The 12509-nt window shown below is 40.6% G+C and overlaps 1 protein-coding gene and 1 pseudogene across 1 annotated transcript in view; both read left to right on the forward strand.

Moving 5' to 3' along the window:
- Window positions 1-3993, forward strand: part of LOC100599100 — a 45752-nt pseudogene extending 41759 nt beyond the window's left edge.
- TPTE2 (transmembrane phosphoinositide 3-phosphatase and tensin homolog 2) overlaps window positions 1-12509 on the forward strand; it is a 140438-nt gene that overhangs the window by 24840 nt on the left and 103089 nt on the right. The window lies entirely within an intron of this gene.

Here is a 12509-nt window from a genome sequence, read left to right on the forward strand (position 1 = left end):
TACCTCCCATCAGGTCCCTCCTACTTCATGTGGAGATTATGGGAGCTACAACTCAAAGGTGAGATTTGGATGGGGACACAGCCAAACCATATCAAGTTTGAATGTCCCCTCCAAAACTCATGTTGACCCTTAATCCCCAATGTGGCAGTATTGAGAGGTGGGGCATTTAAGAGTTCATTGGATCATGAGTGCTGTGCCCTCAATGGATTAATCCACACATGGATTAATGGATTAATGGGCTATCATGGGAGGGCACTTGTGGCTTTATAAGAGGGAGAATCTAGCATAGCACCTGAGCATGCTCAGCCACTTCAGAACTCTGTAGAGAGTCCCTACCAGTAAGAAGTCTCTCACCAGACGTGGCCCCTTGACCTTGACATCTCAGCTTCCATAACTAAGAAATAAGTTCATTTCTTTATAAGTTCTCTGCTTCATACCATACATACAAAAAATCCAATTCTGTCGGATTTATGATTTAAATGACAAACAAAATTTAAAATGTTTGAAGCAGGCTGGGTGCATTGGCTCATACCTGTAATCCCAGCACTTTGGGAGGTCGAGGTGGGTGGATCACTTGAGGTCAGGAGTTCAAGACCAGCTTAGCCAACATGGTGAAACCCTGTCTCCACTAAAAATACAAAAAATTAGCCAGGTGTGGTGGCGCACACCTGTAATCCCAGTTATTTGGGAGGCTGTGGCAGGAGAATCACTTGAACCTGCGAGGTGGAGGTTGCAGTTAGCCAAGATTGCGCCACTGCACTCCATCCTGGGCAACAGAGGGAGACTCCATCTAAAAAAATAAAAAAGAAAAAAAATGGCTGGGCGCAGTGGCTCACACCTGTAATCTCAGCACTTTGGGAGGCCCAGGCGGGCACGTCACGAGGTCAGGAGACTGAGACCATCCTGGCTAACATGGTGAAACCCTGTCTCTACTAAAAACACAACAAATTAGCCAGGCGTGGTGGCGGGCGCCTGTAGTCCCAGCTACTCAGGAGGCTGAGGCAGGAGAATGGCGTGAACCCGGGAGGCAGAGCTTGCAGTGAGCTGAGCTGGTGCCACTGCACTCCAGCCTGGGTGACAGAGTGAGACTCCGTCTCAAAAAAAAAAAAACAAAAGTTTGAAGCAAAATATAGAAGAATATCTTTATGGCTCTGGTGTAGGCAAGGATTTAAGATATCAAAAGCATAATCTCTGAATAAATTTGACTATGTTAAAATTGAGAACTTCTTTTAAGCAAAAAGGCAAAACCAAGAGTGAAAAGATAAGCATTGAACTTGGAGAAATATTCACATATAATTGCTAAATGGTTAGTATTCAGAAAATATAAAGAACTTCTGTAGCCAAAAGTATCATTTATGAATCTACTTATTGATGGATGTTTTCTGAAGGTCTTTTGCCCAGAGAAAAAATAGTGCATTAAAAAGCTTCTGTCCGGCCGGGTGTGGCGGCTCACACCTGTAATTCCAGCACTTCGGGAGGCCGAGATGGGTGGATCACCTGAGGTCAGGAGTTCGAGACCAGCCTGGCCAACATGGTGAAACCCCATCTCTACTAAAAATATTAAAAACCTAGCTGGGCGTGGTGGTGGGCACCTGTAATCCCAGTTACTCGGAAGGCTGAGGCAGGAGAATTGCTTGAACCCAGGAGACAGAGGTTGCAGTGAGCTAACACAGTGCCACTGCACTCCAGCCTCGGCAACAGAGTGAGACTCTGTCTAAAAAAAAAAAAAAAAAAAAAAAAAAAGCTTCTGTCCCAAACAAGCAAACTTCTCAAAATCAAATAGAAGGCCTGGGCACAGTGGCTCACGCCTGTAATCCCAGCACTTTGGGAGGCTGAGGTGGGCAGATCACCTGAGGTCAGAAGTTTGAGACCAGCCTGGCCAAAAAGGTGAAACCCTGTCTCTACTAAAAATCAAAATTTAGCTGGGCATGGTGGCAGGTGCCTGTAATCCCAGCTACTTGGGAGGCTGAGGCAGGAGAATAGCTTGAACCTGGCAAGTGGAGGTTGCAGTGAGCCAAGATCACACCACTGCACTCCAGCCTGGGTGGCAAGAGCAAAACTTCATCTCAAAAAAAAAAAATCAAGTAGAAGACAACCCCCAACAATAGTGGGCAAATGCCATAGCATTTCATACATTTCATAGAAGAAAAAATATAAGTGGCTAATAAAGATATGAAAGAATGCTCAGGGAAATGCAAATTAAAACCATATTGAAGTAGCATTTGTACCCCTTAGATGGCCAAAAAATTAAAAGTTAGGTGGTATTACTTTCACACTGTTGGTGGCAGTGTAAATTGGCAACCCCTTTTTGGAATTACATAATTATATTTATAATATATGTTCTATATAATTATATAACATTTATTTCATATTCATATTAAACAAGTATATGAATACATAATTGTGTATACGTATTATATATATTTATATATGTTATTACATAATTTATGAAAATCAATCCTATTCCTGGAGAACCTACCCCCCAAGAAAACCTCTTGCAGATAAGGACTGGGAAGCAAGTACAGAAATGATCGAAACAGTACAGATCAGGGGAGAACGTGCCCAAGACCTGGAGAACTGATACTAAATTGTGGTTTATCCTTGCAATGGAACACTATATGGAAGTGAAAATGATTGAAATAGAGCTGTACACATCATCATAGATGAATTTCAGAAACAACGCTGAGTGAAAAAGTAAGTTGCAGCAGAATACATGCAATATAATAGTATTTTATAAAATTCAGAAGCCAAATTTTGAATATACTTTCTTAGCTATAAATGTGATAAAACTATAAAGAAAGGCACAGGAATGATCAACATAACACGGTGACTGAGGAGGGACACTCAGGGGCGTCGACAGTACTGTCATTCTGTTCCTCAAGTTGGATGGCAGGTTCACAGGTGGCCATTTCCTCATGCTTTCATGTTATACTCATTACATGATGACTATGTTATAATCATACTATAATATATGTTATGCATATTATACATTATATTATACATATTTTATATGTAACAGTGTTTCATAATATTTTAAGGAATGAGAGGAAATGGGCACATAATGTAGATATGCAGTGCCTAGCCATTAGTAGAGTCTCAGAATTATCAGATTCCAAGATAATTCCTACACAAAACAAGCAAACAAAGGGCATATTATCTAGAATGAAAAGACCATCCATATTCTAATAAACTGAGACAATCAAATAGAGAATCCCTCTTTTAAGGTTGGCATTTGTTATATGTTTGGAAGTGATTTGAAGCAGAAACTGGTTGTGAATAAATCTTCTCCTTATTAATAAAACAGAAGCTTGTTTTTAATGTCATATTATCCCTGCTGAGAAATTAAAAATCCTGGAGGTAGGCTGGGCATGGTGGCTCACACCTGTAATCCCAGCACTTTGGGAGGCCAAGGCAGGCAGATCACTTGAGGCCAGGAGTTCGAGACCAACCTGGCCAACATAGCGAAACCTCGTCTCTACTAAAAATACAAAAAATAGCTGGGCATGATGGCAGGCACCTGTATGTAGTCCCAGCTACTTGGGAGGCTGAGGCAGGAGAATCACTTGAACCTGGTAGGTGGAAGTTGCAGTGAGCTGAGGTCACATCATTGCACTCCAGCCTGGGCAACAGAGTGAGACTCCATCTCAAAATAAAAAAATAATAAATAAATAAATAAAAAATATTAAAATCCTGGAGATAGTATTACTTATAACCTCAATCATTTATTAATAAACCTAAATTTAATCCTTGATTTTATAATATCTTTCTATAGAGTTTCGTTTTGGTTTTGCTTTGTTTTTAGAAAAGACAGGTGCATTTACCCTCTTAGGGGATGACCATTGGTATTTTAAAAAAGACATTTGCTGAGAATTCCTTAAATTTTTCTAATTTTCACTAGCTAGTGATGACATTGTCCCTTTTTTGCAGATAGCTTTGGAAGATGACAATACCTCCACAGTTGGCACCGTGTTGTTAAAAACATCCTTCGTTTGACCATTTATACATTTGGTTCTAAAGAAGGTGTTACCCTTAGATTCTTGGATCTAAGGAATATATTTTATTCCTTAAAATACATTACAAAATACATTATTCCTACGTTAAAATTTAAATTATGTAAATACAGTTAACAAAACTCTCTTAATCCTAAAGGTGCTTTTAAAATTCATGCATTTATACATGGCATGCAAATTGGCTACAAATTGGGAAGATTTTATTCTAAGTAACCAAATCTTAAGGCGCTAAAGCAAACCTGCTTTATAAAATACATTAATTCAAGGACTAAGCAATTCCTGAAAACAGACTGATTTACTGTGCTTCTTAATGTTTCCTCAAACTAGAATATGAGTGATGGTGGTAGAAGGAGGAAGTAGCTCATACTTGGAGGAACAAACAGTTGCTGGAATATGCTTGTGGTTTAGAGCTTCTTTCAAAAATCCTGTTAACTGCAAAAGAAAGGAAGGACTAATATTTTCCATGATTTCAGTAACATCTTTATGAAGATGCTCCTTTTGAATGTGGTGCAGAAAGTTAGAAAACACTTAGGCATGGTATCCGGCATAGTGCCCCCAAGGGAGCGTTTCATATACAGGCGGTCTGGGGCTTATGATGCTTTGACTTAAAATTTCTCAACTTTATGATGGTTCCAAAGGCGATGCACATTCAGTAGAAACCGTACTTCAAGTCCCCATACAACCATTCTGTTTTTCATGTTCAGGATGTTGTTCCCATAAATTACATGAGCTATTCAACACTTCATAATAAAATAGGATTTATGTTAGATGATTTTGCCCAACTGTAGGCTGATGTAGTGTTCTGAGTATGTTTAAGGTATGCTAGGCTGAGCTCTGATGTTCAGTAGGTTAGGTGTATTAAAGGCACTTGACTTATGGTATTTTCCCTTCCTAATAAACCCATCGTAAGTCAAGAAGCACCTGTTTCTGATAGAGGTCTACCTTTACCAATTTAAATGGACAAATTTAATGTTCCTGTCTTGTTTTTAAATTGAAGAGCAACAGCAGATCTGAAATAAATACCACAGTTAGCTTTGCATTCTTCACTATTTATTGAACAGTTCAGAGGGCAAGGAAGCAAAGAGAAACGCTCTCAGTGTGTCTTTGCTTGCCAGCTTCTTAATTGTCAACAGTTCTACAGTGGCTTTCCTGTATTTTTCTGTGCTTTTTTCTGTTCCCTTCTCTGCTTTGGAGTCAGAAACTTCAGTTCAAATCCCTGCCATGACAACATAACAATCTATCAGCCTGTTTCCTTCTTCATAAATGATGGATATAATTTCCATCTCACAGGTTTTGTAAGCGTTAGAATTGATGTAATGAGGTAATGTATTAATACATACCACTTGCTTCAAAAATAATATGTGTCTCTTTCCACATGCTTCTCAGAACTCCAGTGCCACGATGGACAGAGTGAGCCACTTTCTTCACTGTCCAATATCAATTTGGGAATGGCAGCTTGCTGCGTTTGTATTTTCAGATTTAGTTAACATTACCTTCCATCAGTGAAACAGAATACTTAATCTTTATTATGTATTTCTCTCATTTTCCAATATCTTTAAAGTCATTTTATCACTATTTTAAAAATCAATTTTGTGACCTCTTGCTTTTGCATGGAGGAAAATGGGATTGGTCAAACATTGAAATGGGATGATTGGTTCTCTAATTTCTCTGTATTTAGTCCTACAGCTAATAGCTTCAAGCTCTCTCCTAGGAAGACAGGACTCTGGGTATGTCCAAATGAGTAGACACTCTTAATGAGTTTTCTCTGTTGTATGCTATAATATCTTTTTGAGTGTTCCAGAGAACTGAATAAAAGTAGAGCTCTCCATATTAACTAAATGATAATGGCTAACATCTATGTGGTACTTTGCATATAAAGTGTTTTCACATATAACACTCATTCATTAATTTGTTAAGCATTTACTGAGCTCTGCTACATGCTATGCCTCTACTAGACATCAGAGTATAGTATACTGAAGTACTCCTTGACCTTGAGGTGTCATCATAAATTGACTTCCCAAGAAAGCCTTCTCCTCCTGCTTTGTTAAGTCACTCCACCCTTCTTATTGTCTAGTACCATACTCTGTCTCCTTTACGATATTTTCTGTCCTGATTTCCTTAAAGGTAGGGGTTGTGTCAGTTTCTGCCACTTCTGTGAGGTCCTGACTGTAAGACCTAGCAATTGCTACGCCTCAAATGGGCACTCAATAAAACCAGCTGAGTCAGTGGAAGAATGGATGAAGGCAACATGCTCATAGGAAAGAGATAGGCTACAGATTCATTGCTACAGAATGTGATGGGTACTAAGGCAGAGAGGTGGGTTGAGGGCATTGTGTTCATCTGTTTTGAGCTGCTGTAACAGAATACCACAGACTGGGTAATGTATAAAGAACAGGAATTTGTTTTCTCACAGGTCTGGACGCTAGGAAGTCCGAGATGAAGGCACTCGCAGGTCCATTTATCTGGTGAGGGTCTAGTCTCTGCTTCCAAGATGGCGCCTTGACTGTTGCATCCTTGAGGAGGGGGGGAAGAACGCTGTGTCCTCATAACAGAAGGCAGAAGAAAAAAGAGGGATGAACTCCCTCTTTCAAGCCCTTTTATAAGGGCATCTAATCCCATTCACAAGATAGGAGCCCTCGTGGCCTAATCACCTTTTAAAGGTCCCACCTCTTAATACCATCACATTAGCAACACCTAAATTTTGGAGGAGACACATTCAAACCATAGCAGGTATAAAAGACAAGCATTTAATCAGACTGTTTGTCAGTTGATAATTTTTCCTTCCCTGCAGGAGACCTGTCTATGAGTAGCTGGGAGACCTGTTTAATTCTGGGGTTTAGAATTAAAATGGCCATCTGCCTGCAAGTAGAGATAAGCTGCATTCTCCCAAATCAGCTTTGTTCATAATAAAAGTAGCATTTTGGCCTCCATATTCTATACTCTTTATTGTCTGTTTCTTAAACAGTTCACAACTTGGTTAGAAAGAGGCAGGCTATCTATTGCCCCATCCTCTACTTTTTTTTTTTCTTTTTTTGAGATAGAGTCTTGCTCTGTCACCCAGGCTGGAGTGCAGTGGTGTGATCTTGGCTCACTGCAACCTCTGCCTCCCAGGTTCAAGCAATTCTTCTGCCTCAGCCTCCCAAGTAGCTGGGATTACAGGTGTGTGCCACCATGCCTGGCTAATTTTTGTATTTTTAGTAGAGAGGGGGTTTCACCATGTTGGCTAGGCTGGTCTTGAACTCCTGACCTCAGGTGATCTGTCTGCCTTGGCCTCCCAAAGTGCTGGGATTACAGGCGTGAGCCACTGCACCTGGCTTACTTTTTTTTTAACTAAATACCTAATCGTTATGTTATTATTTTGTCTATTATTGCTTTCCTTAACACATGTAAAAATAGACCAAACTGACATGATCATATTTTAGAAAAATACTATTTTCTTTCTTTGAAAAGGAAACAGAAAAAAAAGATAAATGACTTAAATTGTCTACTTATAACAGAATTAGAAATCCCAGTCTTTGTGGCTGCCAAAAAAAGGATAAATGACCAAAAAATGAAATCAAATAAAAACCTTTCATGACTCTTTTCCTATGAGTATTAATATGAGGAAACTTAATAGTTCTGAAAATAAAGATGTAAATTGCTGCAGAATGTAAAACAGGATAAAGTCACAATAGCCAAAATGTGGAAACAACCCAAATGTTCATCCATGGATGAATGGATAAACAAAATGAGGTATAGATGTACAATGGAATATGATTCAGCCTTGAAAGAAGTGCAATTCTTATATATGCTACAACATAGATGAACCTTGAGGACATTATACTGAGTGAAATAAGCCAGTCACAGAAGAACCAATATTATATGATTCCACTTATGTGAGACAGCTAGAATAGGCAAATTCATAGAGACAGAAAGTAGTTTCCCGGGGGTGGGGGTAGGGGAGAGTAGAGAGTTAGTGTTTAATGGGTATAGACTTTCGTTTGGGATGATTTTTTTTGAAGTTCAGAGGATGGATAGTAGTGATAGCTACATAACAATGTGAATGTACTTCACACCACTGAATTGCACACTTAAACATGGTTAAGATGGTACATTTTTTGGTATTTTACCATAAGAAAAAAAAATTGAAGGCCAGGCAAGGTGGCCTACATCTGTAATCTCAACACATTGGGATGCCGAGGCGGGAGAATCACTTGAGCCCAGGAGTTTGAGACCAGCCTGGGCAACATAGTGAGACCCCATCTCTTAAAAACAAATGGTGTGTGCCTATGGTCCCAGCTACTCAGGGGGCTGAGGTGGGAGGATCACGTGAGCCCATGAGTTCAGGTTGCAGTGATCTGTGATCATGCCACTGCACTCCAACCTGGACAACAGAGTGAGACCCTGCCTCAAAAAAAAATTAGTATGATAAAGCACAGACCATGTATATAATAAAGACACTTCAACCATTTGAAGGAGTGTTCTGTTCTCAAGCCAGAGAGAAGCACATATTATCCCCAAAAAATGCACAGTTAGCAAAGCATCCAGGGAAGCTGAAAGGGTTGGTGTTTGGTGGCTGAGGTCAGTAGATGTGACTGCTCTGTTCATGGCACCCCATGGGTACTTATCATCATCTTCTTAGCCACCACTGACAGGGTCCTGCTTGACAGACTGACCCTGTGATGTGTATATCACATACATTATCACTGGATTTTTGAAACACCTTATAAAGTAGACATTATTCCAATTTATATGAATTTAATACCTTTCTGAAATTTGCTAAGTAAGTGGTGCAGCCAGCACGTAAACCCTAGATCAGCAGATTCCAATAGTGAAGTACTTTTCTCAGTATATCCCAAGGATAGCTTTTAAGAATAATTGTGTGGATAATCTGGAGTAAAAGGAATAAGAATTTCTTCATTTAGGTTCAGTGAGATGCACTGACAAGATGACCACAAATGCAGGAATGTGGGAGTGGTAGTTAATATGTAGATGAGAAACCATTAAAGAGTGGAATAGCAATGTGAGTTTCTGGGGCTACTTCAGTAGGGCTTTTGGAGCTGATTGAGGGGGCAAAAATTAAAGCCAGAAAGCTCAGTGGAGCAAATTTCATAGTGGCCACAGAGAAACAAAGTTTCAACATGAGATGTTAAGTGAGAAACAGCAACTGAGGAGAGAAGTAATGTTTCCAGGATCACGAAGGGCGTAAGGAGAATTGTTCCTTTAGACTCTAGGTGAGCTTGCAGTAATCCAAGGATTGGTGATTTAGGCTACTGAATTCTGGCTCTGAGTACATCTCTAATCCCTAAACCTTCCCCAAGAGGGATCAGGAGAAGAAAGGGGAGGAAGGGAGTCAGATGTGCCACATATCTGCTACTGAAAAATGCCTAGATGGGAAAGGAGTTTGAAATGTTGTCCTAAAATGAAGTTTCTGAGTTAGATGGGCTGAATTTTACCATGTGTTCACTGTTACTACTGTGTAAAATCAAGAGATTTAAATGAGATTAAGATCTAATTGGCTTTCTGAGATATCGAAAACTAAGAACCCGGCTGGGCATGGTGGCTGACACCTGTAATCTCAGCACTTTGGGAGGCTGAGGCGGGCGGATGACCTGAGGTCAGGAGTTCGAGACCAGCCTGGCTAACATGGTGAAACTCTGTCTCTCTTATCAGTGAGAACCAAACCTGAGTCTGCAGGCTTAGGGCAGGGGCCCAGACAATGAGAGGGGCTCTTCTCTTTGAGACTTGTCATCTAGAACTCATTGTCACTGGAAGCCAGAGCCTAAATGAGCCTATCAGTTGCCTTGGGTTACAAGAACAAGTTTTCCTTAATTAATTAATTAATTATTTATTTTGAGACAGACTCTTGCTGTGTTGCCTAGGGGCTGGAGTACAGTGGCACGATCTTGGCTCACTGCAACCTCCGCCTCTGGGTTCAAGTGATTCTCCTGCCTCAGCCTCCCGAGTAGCTGGTACTATAGGCACATGCCACCACACCTGGCTAATTTTTTAATTTTTAGTAGAGACAGGGTTTCGCCATGTTTCCAGGCTGGTCTTGAACTCCTGACCTCAGGTGATCTGCCCACCTCAGCCTCCCAAAGTGCTGGGATTACAGGCATGAGCCACCACGCCTGACCAAATCTTTTTACTGGGGAAGCCAAGTAGCAGTTCAGGGACTTGTGGCCACCAACCGTCTCTGAAATTCAAGGTCTGTTCTTTCTACTGGGGACAGAGATGGGCGGATAACCATGCAGACTTAAGGAGGAGCCATATCGATGGTTCAGCCTGGGAGGAAGTCTGAGCTAGCAGGAACTGGAGGAATACTTTCTCTCTGTAGGAATTCCTGCTCTACCTACTTACTATAGGAGTAAAGTGCTCATGATTTAAACCGTCTTGTCTGTACCTGTTATGTTATAAGGATGTGTTCATGGCCCTATCTGCTAAGAGTGAGTTGTTCTTATAAATAAAATAAAAATTAGTAAATTTATACACACACTATTTGTTATGCAAATCCTAAGAGTGATGTTCCAAAAAAAACAAATTTTGGAAGTAAATAAGTATATAAATAGGCTTTTTTTTTTTTTTTTTGAGATGGAGTTTCGCTCTTGTTGCCTAGGCTGGAGTGCAGTCATGCAATCTTGGCTCACTGCAACCTCTGCCTCTTGGGTTCAAGTGATTCTGTTACCTCAGCCTCCTCAGTAGCTGGGATTACAGGTGTCTGTCACCACGCCCAGCTAATTTTTTGTATTTTTTTTTTTTTAGTAGAGAAGGGGTTTCACCACGTAGGCTAGGCTGGTCTTGAACTCCTGACCTCAGGTAATCCACCTGCCTCAGCCTCCCAAAGTGCTGAGATTACAGGCGTGAGCCACCACACCCAGCCAAGAAAGGTACTTTAGATAGTGCCAGAGTTGAGGATTTGGCCTGTGACTTACTGCAGTTGCCACACTGCAGTTTTCACACTGTGGCCTTAGAACAGTCTTATCCAGTCCTGAAACCCCAGTGCCTTGGAAACATCAGGACTGGTCAGAAGGACAGTAAGTCCTCAAGGCGCCAGCCTCTGCTCCTCCCCACAGATTGAGGGGTAAGTATTCCAAGCTCTCTGCAGGACCCATAACCTGGATGTGGACACCAAGTCCTGCTAGGACCTGCTCCCAGAAGAGTTGATCCCAGTCATGAAACTGCCCTGATGCCTTCATCCTGTATCAGCCTCGTGAGTAGCCGGTAGCTGGGACCACAGGGGCGCACCAACACACCTGCCTAATTTTTTTTGTTGAGACGGGTTTTGTCATGTTGCCCAGGCTGGTCTGGAACTCTTGAGCTCAAGTGATGTGCCTGCCTTGGTCTCCCAAAGTGCTGGGATTACAGGCGTGAGCCACCACATGCAGCCCAATTTGTGATCTTTTATGCATTGTTTCTCTCATGTGGCGTGTTTTCAAGGTTTATCCAACTTGCAGTGTATTAATGCTGAATAATACTCCATTGTGTAGATATACTGTATTTTTGTTTTTAAAATTTTATTTTTAATTGGTACACAACAAATATTTGTACATATTTATGGGGTACAGATGATATGTTGTTACATGCATAGAATGTGTAATGACCAATCAGGGTATTAAAGGTATCTGCCACTTTGAGTATTTGTCATTTTTGTATGTTGGGAACATTTCAAGACCTCTCTTAGAGCCATTTTGAAATACGCAATACATTGTTGTTAACTGTAGTCACCCTACTCTGCTGTAGAACATTAGAACTTATTCCTTCTGTCTAACTGTATTAACCAACCACTCTTCCCTGCCACACTTCCCAGCCTCTGGTATCTGGTATTTTTGTAGAGATGGGGTTTTGCCATGTTGGCCAGGCTGGTCCTGAACTCCCGACCTCAGGTGATCCGCCTGCTTTAGCCTCCCAAAGTGCTGGGATTACAGGCATGAGCCACCACGCCCGGCCTTTTTTTAATGTTTATTCCACATTGTGTCAGTCCTTGCATGTCTCCTGGGATCCATCTGACATGTAATCTGTTAGTTTTCCAGCAGTAATAATTTCACGTAAAATCTTAAATCTGACCTGAAATATTTTCTCTTCTCTTATTGATTATCTTTACATCAATATTAACCATTTTGATATACTGAGATATAATTCAGTTGGTTCATGACTGTGCCAATAGCTCCATTTTTATATACAAATAGACATGCCTAAATCCAGTTTTTTTTTTGTAGGCACATTTTATTTAATTAATTTTTAACTTTTAGGTTCAAGGTTGTATGTGCAGGTTTGTTATATATGTAAATTTTGTGTCATGGGGGTTTGATGTACGGATTGTTTTGTCACTCAGATGATAAGCATAGTACCTGATAGGTAGCTTTTTGATACCCTCCTCCCAGCCTCCAACCCTCAAGTAGGCCCCAATGTCTGTTGTTCCCATATTTGTGCCCATGTGTACTCAATGTTTAACTCCCACTTATAAGTGAGAACATGAGGTATTTGGTTTCCTGTTCCTGTGTTAATTTGCTTAGAATAATT

The sequence above is a fragment of the Nomascus leucogenys genome, chromosome 5 (assembly GCF_006542625.1).
Source record: "Nomascus leucogenys isolate Asia chromosome 5, Asia_NLE_v1, whole genome shotgun sequence".
Classification (NCBI taxonomy): Eukaryota; Metazoa; Chordata; class Mammalia; order Primates; family Hylobatidae; genus Nomascus; species Nomascus leucogenys.